Source organism: Sceloporus undulatus, chromosome 9, assembly GCF_019175285.1.
Source record: "Sceloporus undulatus isolate JIND9_A2432 ecotype Alabama chromosome 9, SceUnd_v1.1, whole genome shotgun sequence".
NCBI classification, from domain to species: Eukaryota; Metazoa; Chordata; class Lepidosauria; order Squamata; family Phrynosomatidae; genus Sceloporus; species Sceloporus undulatus.
In genome coordinates, this window is record NC_056530.1 from 28062430 (window position 1) to 28075859 (window position 13430).

The following is a 13430-nucleotide window of genomic DNA, read 5'->3' on the forward strand; positions in this document are numbered from 1 at the left end:
TCTCCAATGATTTCCTATGGGCAAGTGTTCCCCTATGTTTCCCTATGGGCAAGTATTCTCCAATGATTTCCTATGGGCAAGTGTTCCCCTATGTTTCCCTATGGGCAAGTATTCTCCAATGATTTCCTATGGGCAAGTGTTCCCCTCTGTTTCCTTATGGGCAAGTATTCTCCTATGTTTCCCTATGGGCAAATATTCCCCTGTAAACCCCAGCCGATACCAAGGGCCCACTGTACATTCCAATTCTATGACTCTATGATTATTCTGGCTCTCAGACGTCGCTTGAACCTGGGAGCTGTAGTCCAAAGAAAGGAACTTTTCCAAGCTCTACACGCCCGCCCACATGCCGCCCGAAGCAAGCCATTTGGAAGAAACAGCTTGGCAAGCACTTGGACTCTTTCCTCTGGGAGGGGGCGAGGAAAGCGGTTTTTGTGAACTGTTACTCAGGCCTTACTCAACGAAACTCTGGCAAGTTGGCGCTTGCCTCGGCCGCCCTTCGCACCCGGGCCCCAGGTGGAGCCGTGATCCAGCAGCTCCTCCGTTAGATGTACTGGAGATCGTATCTGGAGACTGAGCCCCACGTAGATCTTGGGGCAATGTCTACAGAGTAGCATGATGGGAGCTGCAGTCCTACAATACCCCAAGGGCTTCAGGTTGCTCACTCTTGAGGCCTTGCTGATTCTCTTACTATTGATTTCATAATCTTTATCCCTCCTGGCACCCTCTAGGTGTATGTTGTATTACTGTTTCCATCATCCCCAGAGGATGCCAGGAAACCCTTGGGGTCGCCCTAAGTCAGAAGTGACTTGAAGGCACACACAGTGGTTCTTCGTAACCACATTTCATCCCTAAGTAGAAGGCTATTGGAGTCATGATGCTGGAGAAGAGTGTTGAAGATCCTGTGGCTGTCCAAGAAGATGAACCAATGGCTCCTTGAACAGATCAAGACTGAAACCTTGACAAAACCGAGGCTGTCGTACTTTGTCCACATCATGAGAAGGCAAGACTCATTGGAAAAAGCAATAATGCTTGGAAAGGTGGAGGGAAGCAGAAAGAGAGGAAGGCCACATACATAGATGGATGGACTCTATTAAGGAGCTTACAAGTATGAATTTGCAGGACCTAAGCATCATCCATACCTGGGATCAAACATCGATAGAAATGGGGACTGCAGCCAGGAAATCAGAAGAAGATAACGAACGGGAAGGACGGCTATGGAAGTACTAGAAAAGATCCTTAAATGCAAAGATACACAACTGAGCACAGAAGTTAGACTCATATAAGCCATCGTATTCCCTGTTCCCGTGTACGGATGTGAGAGCTGGACAGTTAAGAAAGATGATAGGAAGAAAATCCGTTTGTTGGTGATGTGGGGCTGGAGAAGAGTGCTGAGGATCCCATGGACAGCTAAAAGGACAAACCAGTGGCTCCTGGAGCAGATCAACCCAGAAATCTCCCTGGAAGCCAAGATGACCAAATTGAGGCATACTTTGGACACATCATGAGAAGGAAGGACACATTGGAAAAGGCCATAATGCTAGGAAAGGTGGAGGGAAGGAGGAAGAAAGGAAGGCCACATGCCAGATGGATGGACTCTATGAAGGAGGTCACTATGGGTTTTATGGGGTTGCCAGACCTAAGCAGAGCAGTGGAGTAGAGAGTGTCTTAGAGATGTCTCATCCACAGGGTCGCACTGGGTTGAGATCAACTTGAGAGCACAACCAAGAAGCCCACAAAGGGCATGTACTACAATTAGGTTTGGAGGCTGTTGCAAAACTGGCAAGGTCATGTGAGGTTGGAGATCAAAATCCCTTGGGTCTGCGTCCTCCCCCCCCTCTTTGCCGGCACCTTGGCTTCCACATTCCTCTGCAAGCTCCACACCTTTGCAACTTGCACCAGGACCTGTTCCCCAAGCAGTAGCCGCCCATCCTGCCTTCAGGATTCAGCCGGAGGCGAGGGCAAGAACAACAGTTCCAAGAAGACACACACACACACAAACAGACACACACTCAGATGTTTGGGCATCAAAACAAACCCGACTTGGAATACCTTTGAAACTAACTGAAAGGAAGAAATCGGTAGCATGAGTTTTCGTAGACTTTCAGTCTACTTTCTCAGATGCTTTTGGTGGAGTGGAAGCCAGACGCAGACCAATAGATGCCATACAGCAATGTTGTTCGGACTTTGGAGAAAAGATTGGGGTCTCCATTTGAGCAGGATGTGTCCTCAAACAACTGCAGGACTGGGCTGTTGTTGTTGTGTGCCTTCAAGTTGGTTCTGGCTTATGGAGACCCTAAGTACGTAGAGAGATCTTGTAGCATCTTTGAGACTCACTGAAAGAAAGAAGTTGGCAGCAGGAGTTTTCGTAGCGGCTGCCGACTTCTTTCTTTCATGCTGCCAACTTATTTCTTTCAGTGAGTCTCAAAGGTGCTACAAGATTTCTCTACATACTGATTCACAGACTAACATGGCTATATCTTTGGAGACCTAAAGGTGAACCTTAAAATGAAACACTACAATTTGTCCCTCCACATTCACTGGGGTTAGGGGCAACCTTGGAGCCCTGGGATCGAACGCACAGTATCGGCACTTAACCGCTGCACCACCATTTTGCATTTTGAACTCAGTTTGCAGCAACTGAAGCAAGCTGAGGATTAAAGGGGAAGGCGGAAGGAGCAGAGAGAAACCAGGACCTTTTAAAGCCTTGGAAAAAAGTGGGATGGTAGAAGATTAATCGGGATTGCATTGACCTGGATTCGAATCTCCTCTCCTCTTGCCTCAGTTTCCCTACCGCAGAAGGAAGCTAATGGCTGACCCTCCCATCCCCAAGGAGCGGGTGTGCAGTTTCACTAGCGAAGGCAGGTGAGGCAACTCTGGATTGCGGAGATGAAAGCGGCGGCAGCCGAGTCAACAGAAGCACGGTTTGGGGCTGTTATTAAATGCATGCAGATGAACTGGGACATGATGACATAGTGGGCCGCGTGCCTCTTTCCACAGCTTCAGCCCCGGAGCACTCGAAGCCGGGGCCTTGGAGCAGTCTTCAAAGGACAAATGAATAGTTTGGCAACAGCGCGCACACACGCACATATATACACGCAACACACACACACACAGATGGCCTGCCCCATCTTGAGAAAATCGCTTTGGCAGGCCGCAGTGGGGGCCTGCGGGGATTCTGGGTTTACGCTGAGTTGTCTGAAGCTGTATCACCTGTGTGTATGTGTATAGGTTGTTGTTGTTGTTGTTGTGTGCCTTCCAGTCATTTCCAACTTATGGCGACTCTAAGGCCAACCTTTTCTTGGCAAGATTTGTTCAGAGGAGGCTCACCATTGCATTCATCTGAGGTTGAGAGAGTGTGACTTGCCCAAATTTACCCAGTGGGTTTTATGGCCGAGCGGGGAATCGAACCCTGGTCTCCAGAGTTGTAGTCCAACACTCAAACCACTACACTACTGCACTAGCTCTGGTGGGTAGGCTGCTGTTGTAGTGTGCCTTCCAGTCATCTCTCACTTATGGCAACCATAGAATCGTAGAGCTGGAAGAGACCTTAAGGGGCATCCAGACCAACCTGCTGACATGCAGGAATACATAAATCAAAGCACCTCCAACAGATGGCCATCCAGCCTCTGTTTAAAGACCTCCAAAGAAGGAGGCTCCATCACTCTCCAAGGCAATATATTCCACTGTCAGACGTCTCTTACTGTCAGGAGGTTCTTCCTAATGTTGAAGTGGAATCTCTTTTCCTGTACCTTGCATCCATTGCTCCAAGTACTATTCTCTGGAGCAGCAGAAAACAAGCTTGCTCCATCCTCAATGCAACTCTCCTTTAAATATTAAACAGGGCTATCATATCACCTCTTAACCTTCTCTTCTCCAGGCTAAACATCCCCAGCTCCCTAAGTCTCTTTTCATAGGGCTTCATGGTTTCCAGACCCTTCACCATTTTGGTCAACTTCCTTTGAACATGTTCCAGCATCTCAAGATCCTTTTTGAATTGTGTTGCCCAGAACTGGACACAGTATTCCAGGTGAGGCCTGACCAAAGTAGAACAGAGTGGCACTATTACTTGATCTAGACACTATACTTCTGTTGTTGCAGAGTAGGATTGCATTGGCCTTTCTAGCTGCTGCATCAAACTGTCCAACTTGTATTCTACTAGGACTCCTAGATCCCTTTCGTGTGTCATCTTGTCAAGCCAGGTGTCCCCCTATCCGCCCTTTACATTTCTCTGTACTGCATTTCATTTTATGAGCTTTGGCCCAGCTACCTAATCTATTCAGGTCATTTTGAATGTGGATCCTCTCTTCTGGGGTAGTAGCTACTCCTCCTAATTTGGTGTCACTATACGTCTATTGATGCAGTGGGCAAAAAGGGAGTTTGGAGGAGCCTGTTGGAAGCCGGTCTCTGGGTTGCTTTTGGAGTCGCTCAGCAAGGTTTGCTGCCTCTGGGCTGCGCAAACAGCTGCCAGCCACAAAGTGGCATGAGCACCCTCTCCGCCCACAAAGGAGAGTGTGGAACGGAAGCCAGAGATGGGAAGAGTCATGAGGAATTGTGGCTTGTGTGTTTGTGTGAAAGAACTGTGTGCTCAGCAGTGTTCTGGGACTCAAACTCCTGGACTTCTTCAGCAGCTCCTCAGGGGTTCCTTGTTCCTTTCTTCTCAGAACTGGCCTTTGGAAACCGGTTCCAGTCACTGCATTTGGGTGCTCTTGCAAAGCACCCATCCAAGACAGGGAACGTTTAGCTTGCCCAATGTTTTTGCATTTCCAGCTTCCACGGCTGAACTACAACTCTGGAGACCAGGGTTTGATTCACAGTTTGGCCATGAATTCCATTGAGTGACTTTGGGCGAGTCACACTCTCTCAGCCTCAGGAGAAGGCAAGGCAAACCTCCTCTGAGCAGACCTTGCCAAGAAACCCTGTACTAGGGTCGCCACAAGTCGGAAACAACTTGGAAAGCACACAACAACAACGACAAGGCTGGGGTTGCTTTGCACAACTCATTGGAAATCTGAAATGCGTTCCCCGATTCATAAAATGCTGGAATTCTCCACCAGTTTGCTAACCACTCATTACTACTTCCTCAAGGACAAGACAGGACAAGACAAGGGAACTCAGGAATACTTGTTGCTGTGTGCCTTCAAGTCGTTTCCGACTTATGGTGACCCTAAGGCAAATGGGGTTGTCATGGCGAGACTTTGGCTCTGAGGAGATGTGCCAGGGCTGTCGTCCGAGGATGAGAGAGAGTGACTTGTCCAAGGGCACCTAGTGGGTTTGCAGGGCCAAGGCAGGGCTTGAAACCTGGTCCACAAAGTCATAATCCAGCAACCCAACCACTATGCCACCCCTGCTCTTCCGGTTTATTTTCAAGAGAGCGCCAACAATAGCACTGCTTGCTTTGCATTGTCCTGGCTTTTCGGGATGCCCACTATATAACACGCCACCTTGGGCGTCATCATTCCTGTTAGTTTCTCCCTCTCCTCCTCCTGGTATTTGGAGGAACCTGTTACACTGGCGCCACGGCCGGTCCCTTTGGGCGTGAGCAGCGTCTCTCGGATGCGTTCGTATCCACTCTGGATTTCTTGCTGACAGGCAACGTTATTGGGCTGGCAGCGGGGGCAGGAAGGGCGTGGGGGCGGACGGGCAAACTGGAACCTGGGCCTCCCTCCAGGCCGCAATACCCATAACGCCGGCTTTTCTGGGGCCACCGCCTAGCAGCTTTGGCACCCCAGGAATCTGACAACTCTCTCTGATCTGTATCCTCCTCCTTATCCTCAGCCTTGGTCCTGCAAAACGGCATTCGCCAGTGAACACCGGAGATGGCCAACCTGTGGCCATCCAATGGTAGTTGGATTACAACTCCCATCAGTCACAACTATCGCCATCCCTCCAGCATTAGGGACACAGGCCCCCCGTGAAAGTGGGCAAACTACAAATACATTGCCACTGTTTCTCTAGGAATCTCTAGGTCCTCCAGTGCAACTCTGATCCACATCTGCCAGATGTCGCATCGGCGACTATTTAATGCTTGATATTTTCGCTTTTCTCTTCATCCATCTTCGCCCACTATCTTCCATTGACTGCCCTGTTTGCTTTGTTTCCACCATTTGAATTGCATTGCTTATTATAGGCATTATCAATGTTGGGTTATGATGGATGGGTGGGTGGGTCTGTGGGAGATTGCATTGCATTTATATTTTAATGTTGCAAGCTGCCTCGATTTCATTGGAGAGGCGGGGTATACATAAATATTATCATTATCATTATCATTATTATCTTCATCATCTTTATTCTTATCCTATTCTAACACTTCTTACATTCTCAACTTTGCATTTTGTTTTGTTATTTTTAAATGATTAGTTGCCCCAATGAAATGCTTGCTGGCTTCATCCTTGCTTGGGTTGCCAGCGTCGTCTTCTTTTTGTCTTGCATCGCCTTGAGATATCGTTTGAGACATGGCAACCGGTATAGATATAGATGTAGATCAGTGGTGGCGAACCTATGGTATGGGTACCAGTGGTGGCGAACCTATGGTATGGGTACCAGTGGTGGCGAACCTATGGTATGGGTTCCAGAACCTATGGTATTAGTGCCAGAACCTATGGTATGGGTACCAGTGGTGGCGAACCTATGGTATGGGTGCCAGAACCTATGGTATTAGTGCCAGAACCTATGGTATGGGTACCAGTGGTGGCGAACCTATGGTATGGGTGCCAGTGGTGGTGAACCTATGGAATGGGTGCCAGAACCTATGGTATGGGTGCCCTCTCTGTGGGCATGCACGTCATTGCCCCAGCACAGAGTTTGCCAGAGTTAGTACCTAGAAAGCCAAAGGAATGTGGCACTTTGCAATAAATAAATGGGTTTTGGGTTGCAGCTTGGGCACTCGATCTCTAAAAGGATTCGCCATCACTGATATAGATATTGATCAATTAAATACATTTTAGAAAACTTTGGAAAGGCTTCCTCCCTAAATGATGCCAACGGTGGATATTAACATACATCCTTCATTTGCAGAGGTCATCGGAGAGGCATCTTGGAAGAGAGAAATCCGAAGAGGAAGGCCTGGGGCCGCCAGCTAGCTGAGATCTCACGGCTCAGAAATGCGCACTGGTGTTTTCCGTGCCGAGAAAAGACAACAGGACATCATTTCAGGTTACACAATGTGCTCTCCAGGGCTAGCCCTGCTATTAGACAAAAAGTGAGGCAACTGTCTCAGGCGGCGTTGCAGCAGCTTCACATTTGGAACTTCAGCCCCATTGAAAGTCATACGACACAACGCAACTTCCATCAGAGTTTGTTTCTGAGCTTGGAAAGGGTTTGGGGGCATCTTGTTCCTTTGCTTCAGGCAACAAATACTTTAGGATCATAGAATCCTAGAGTTGGAAGAGACCCCAAGGGCCATCCAGTCCAACCCCATTCTGCCATGCAGGAAATCTAAATCAAAGCATCCCCGACAGATGCCCATCCAGCCTCTGTTTAAAGACCTCTAGGATGGCTTTGGTGATTTTAGCTCTCTGTTTCACCTCCACTTTGGGTGCATTGACACTGTAGAAATATTGCAATTTCACACACACACGCACGCACGCGCGCACACACACACACACACACACACACACCAGTTTAAGTACTGTAGCACCAACATATGGCATCCTTGGATTTGTGTTATAAGGTCTTCTCTGCTCAAGAGTGCTGGTTCATCACCAAAAAAAACCCCCATGATTCTGTAGGATGGAGCAATGGCCCTTAAAGTGGGGTCAAACTGCATTATTTCTACAGTGGAGATGCACCTTGTAGACTGATCCCAGGAGTGTCAGTTCTGTCCAATCCCCATTTCATACACAGATGCTACACAAATGCTTTGAGGGTTAAATTGCCAGATCTCAGGACTTGGCCCCGAGTCCCTAGTTTTTTGAGTTCATTTCTGGGCAGGAGATGAGGGTCCAAACTTTTCAGCTTTGGGAGGGCTCAGCTCCAGGCAAATCTCCAGCTCTGCTACAATTTGCAGAGTTTAATTCATTTGATTTTGATGTCAGGGGAAGACAAGAGCAAACCTCTGCACAAATGCTGCCAAGAAGACCCTTCAACAGGGTCGCCATAAACCGGCCATATGCTTGGCCATACATTGGAGATGACTTGACTGGAGACAGCGCTTTCCAGTACCAAGAATGCAGTTTGCATGTTGAATTCTTGCAGGAGTTATAGTACACTGGAGACTAAGGAGGAGGGAATTGGAAGGAGGAGAAAGAAACCAGGGCCTTTTAAAAGCAGCTGAGAAAGTGGGATGGCGGAGGATAAATCGGGGCCGTTGGAGGCATGAGTTTCAAACCAGCACTATTTTTTTCCTTCCTGATGTTGCAAGTTTTCGTTTCAAGCTATAACCAAAGACATTTCTTTGACAGATGAGGAATGTTGTGAGTGAAAAGGATGCCCAGGACCCCTTAAGACAGCTGCTCCACCAAACTGGGGCCCCACATCAGGACAAACCGGTGTTTGCAGGAACCCCTGGCACCAGGAGTGGCATTTCATTGCCAAGAGGTGGAACGCGTCGGACAGGTGCCTGCTGAGCCAGCTGCAATTAAACCTCCTGGATGCAACCCAGAAAAGCTGGCGGGTTTGCCTCTGGGCCCAGAGACCCGATGCAGCCTCTCTGCGCACACCGGGATGCCAAGGGACGCGACGCGGCCGGCTCCCGCGTGGCACGTACGGCTCAGCCCTCACCCCAAGCAGAGGAACCTGTCTGCTGGCACCGCGCAACATCGATGACGGAGGGGTGGGGGATATGTTCCCGTTCAAGGAACGGGAAAGGAAAAGTCACTGTGCGCTGCTTCCAAGCATGTGGCTCACCTCCCTGAGGGAAGACAGCAGGGTTTGCGCTATGCTCACACCCCTTAGTGCCAACCATCGCAAAGGACCATGTGGCACCCAGGAGGAGCATCACCCATTTTGCTGGGGCCAGTGGTCTGATGTTGCTTTGACACACGAGATGGAGAGAGCATATCAGGTCCCCTTCTTCTCCTATAGATAGGGTTGCCAGATCTGAGGGCCTGGATCACCAGTTTTTGAGAGACATAGAATCATAAGTGTTGGAAGAGACACCGAAAGGTCATCCGGGCCAACCCCACTCTGCCATGCAGGAACTCACCATCAAAGCACACTTTGCTACAATTTGCAAATCTTCAAAATAGTTAATTTCACTTCCTTCCACTTTCCGCTCACTTATTTAAATTGTTGCAAATTAACACATTGCTGCAGCTTCTCTATATTGCATTGACTTGCCAGCTTCCTCCTTCCCTCCTTCTCCTTGTGGTGCCAGGGTTCACTTTCCACTCAGCTCCATGCCCACCCTCTGGCTGGAAGTGCACATGTTTGCACCTTCAGGTCGCCTGTTGATGTATGGCAACCCCATGAATTTTCTTAAGCAAGGAGGTGGTTTTGCAAGAAGGCTAGATGAAGTGATCCTTATCCTGTCTCCTTTGGAGGCAAAAGCAAAACGCAGCAGCCTCTCCCAGCTTGGCAAGTTGCTCTCCAGTAACATCTGCTGCCCAGTAACACATTGCAGTTCTAAGTTCATATCTGAACCAATACATGATTTTTGCTGTGATTTGTATGCAAAGGTTGATGGATCATAGAATCATAGAGTTGGAAGAGACCCCAAGGGCCATCCAGTCCAACCCCATTCTGCCATGCAGGAACTCTCCATCAAAGCATCCCCAACAGATCAATTAATCCATACCCTGGAGAAAGCTCATGCTACCAATTTCTTTCTTTCAGTTGATACAACTACTACTACTATCATCCTCATGGCTTTGCCACTTGCTCCTTGAGGTGTGTGCCGCTTTTGCGCACTGGCGCAGGCTTGTGTGCCACAGTTGTGCATCGGAGGCATCCCAGAAACGACTGGGCCCTTTTGGAAACCACTGCCTCCAACAATTGCCCCGGAGGGATGCGGTGTGGTGCGGAGGAGGGAAAGAGTGCGCTGGGCTGTTGTTTGCGCTGCCGAGGATCCTTGTGGAGGCGGGCGGTGGAGCATATCCCAGCAGTAAGTCAGCTGGGCGGGTGGCGCGAGGCGGTAATTCATGCGTGGGTTTGTGCGCCCTGGTGCTTCTGACATCGTGTTTACTGTCTCCTTTTTGGAAATACAACAGGATTTGGGTGTGGATCCAGAGGCTCCGTCCTTCCTAGGAAGAAAAGTCGCCCGTGGGTGAAGGCGAGCCCTGCGTCTTCAAGGGAAACCAGCCTCATCCTTTGCCTCTCTTACGGACTCACAGGCGAAACCTTTATTTAACCTGTTTACCAGCAGTGTGGTGTAGTGGTTTGAGCATTGGACCGCGACTCTGGAGACCAGGGTTCAATTCCTTGCTTGGCCACGGAAAGCCACTGGGTGATCTTGGGCAAGGCACACTCTCTCAGCCTCAGAGGATGGCAGTGGCAAACCCCCTAGGAAGAAATCGTGCCAAGGGTTTGTCTCAGGTCAGCACAAGTTGGAAATGACTTGAAGGCACACAACAACACAACAGCCTTTGCCAGCATGGCACAACCTTATTGGGTTGTGGAGGGACAAATGTGGATCATTGGTACCCGCTGGTGTCGGGATTCCCCATGGTTACCAAGATTGGGGGAATTTTCCATTAAATGCCATGGACATTAAAAAAAAGGACCCTTATATAAAATGGCAAAATCAGGGTTTGCTTTTGGCTTGTCCAAAGTTAGCAAACGGAGAGGCCCTGGCCAACAAAGAGTAATCTCTTGCTGTAGTTGTGTGCTTTCTTATGGTGACTCTAAGGCAAACCTATCCTGCCCAGGGTCACCCAGTGTGTGTGTGTGTGTGTGTGTGTGTGTGTGTGTATATATATATATATATCCCACTTCATTTCATGCCAGCATTCTCTGAAGATGCCAAAGCCACAGATACCAGCAAAACATCAGGAATAAACTCTTCTGGAATATGGCCACATCGCCCAAAACACCCACAAAAAGCTATGGATGCTGGCCATGAAAGCCTTCGACGTCACCCAGCGGGTTTCATGGCCGAGCTGGGATTCGAACCCTGGTCTCCAGAGTGGTAGCCCAAGACTGGAACCACGATGCCTTAGGGTCACCGTAATTCAGAAACAACTTGAGGCCACCCAAGAAAAACAATGCTTAACTTCCAGAATCGCTTGGCCAAAATGCCCAGGAGCCATGCTGGCTGGGTGACCTACAAATGCCAAACTGTGCTGGCTTCTCTGGGAATACTTACTCTTCCAGAAAGATAATAGATATAATAAATAATATACATTGGGGGAAATAGTATAGAATTCATTGGCTGGTTTATTTTATTTCATTTTGTATTTTTTTTATTCTGTATTTTTTATTCTGTATTTTTTACCCCAATATTCTGCGTTTTTATTTATTTATTTATTCTGTATTTTTATTTATTTTTTATTCTGTATTTTTTCACCCCAATATTCTGTATTTTTATTTATTTATTTATTTATTTATTCTGTATATTTATTTATTTATTTATTCTGTAATTTTATTTATTTTTTATTCTGCATTTTTCACTCCAATAGTCTTTATTTTTATTTATTTATTTATTTATTCATTCTGCATTTTATTTATTTATTTACTTATTTATTTATTCTGTATTTTTGTTTATATTATTATTTCAAAAAATATTTCCAAGCAGGACAATATCCCCCCTTTATAACAATTTATATCTTTATAATTATTTATATCTTTACCTTTCCTTTAAATATATATATATATATATATATATAGAGAGAGAGAGAGAGAGAGAGAGAGAGAGGGAGCATCTGCCGGCGTTCCAAAACCCCCTCTGCATCCCCCCAAAAAGCTGAATGCTCAAGTCCCATTAAAGACAATGGCAAAATCAAGGTTTGCTTTTGGGAATATGTATATATATATATATATATATATATATATATATATATATATGGGGAATATTTCCAAGCTGTGGATGGTTAAACTTGGATGTTTGCCTTATTTTTGCCAGACCCTTTTGATCCATCCCTTAAAAAGGTCTCCCTAAGGGCTCAGGCCTTCTCTCTGGTTGCTCCCCCTCTTGGCCCTATTGTTCCCTCCAGGTTTGGGTTTGCTAAGTGTTTACTAAGCCTCTCCTCCCAGGTGAAGAAAGGAAAGAGGAGGGTGGGGGAAGAAGAATGAATGGAGGTATGCCTGCCCCACCTTCCCAAATCCTTCCCAAGTTCCTCTTTTTCTGGGGCAGGGAGGGAAGCAAGAAGGCCATGCAACAGAAAAACAGGTCTGCAATGCCAAGAGATGTTGCACAAACCAATGGACCAAGCTCTCGTGTATCACAATACGTTGTCAATGCTGAGGCTCAATGAAAGAAAGAAATGTGCAGCACGCGCTTTCGGAGACTTCAGTCTACCAAAAGCATCTGAGGAAGTAGATGGAACTCTAGGAAAGCGCATGTTGCCAAATTCTTTCTTTCGGCGAGTCCCAAAGGTGCTTCTAGATCTCTCTACATACTGATGCTAAGGACTAACATGGCTCCATCTTTTGAAAGAAAGCCTTCCTAGACTTAAGCCTAATTCCTCAGATGTATTTCGTCTATGAAAAGCTCTATTAAAGCTTACAAGCCTGTTAAAGCTCCTGCTGCCAACTTTCTTTCTTTCGACAAGCCTCAAAGGCGCTCCAAGATCTCTCCATACTGAGTCCACCGATTAACAGGGCTATATCTTTGAATCAGAGGTGTTGGCTCTGCATCTGTACTTGGAGAACTACAACCCCCTTTTGGTCTTGTCCCCAGCTGAGATCCCAAAAGGCAGGACTTAACATCGATGGGGAGTTCCTGCATGGCAGGATGGGGTTGGACTGGATGGCCTTGGGGGTCCCTTCAAGGAAACCACCCAAAGGGGGCCTTCAGCCTTGTCTCTCCCTAGCCTTAAACTCTCAGAGCCACCTCTCCTCCTCCTCCTTTTCTTCTTTCTCCTTCCCCCTTTCCAAACCGGTTTGGCAGGAGGCAGGCCAACCCAAAAAGGTAAGGACACCGTTATTTCCCAACGCATGCGCCCTCCCCACCACACCCCCCAGAAGCATCTGATCTCAGAAGAAGGTGAGCCTCTTAGTCTAGGCTTAGGGCTAGTCTCAGCTCGCTTCGGAACAAGCCAGGATCGACCCAAAGGAAAGAGGAAAAGAAACCTGGACAAACTGGGCTCTTACCTGGCTTGGTCCCTTTACCTGGATCCAGGTGTGAGACTCACCTTTTTAAGGATTTGGTCGCCTTTGGAACGTTCGATTGTCTCAACATTCCATCCCTGGAACGTTCGATTGTCTCCAACGTTCTGTCGTTGGAACGTTCGATTGTCTCCGAACGTTCCATCGTTGGAACGTTCGGAGCCTCAGCGTTCCATCCTTAAAAGCCAGGCTCTTTTTTTCCTTGCTCCAAAAAGAAGACTTAAACTCTA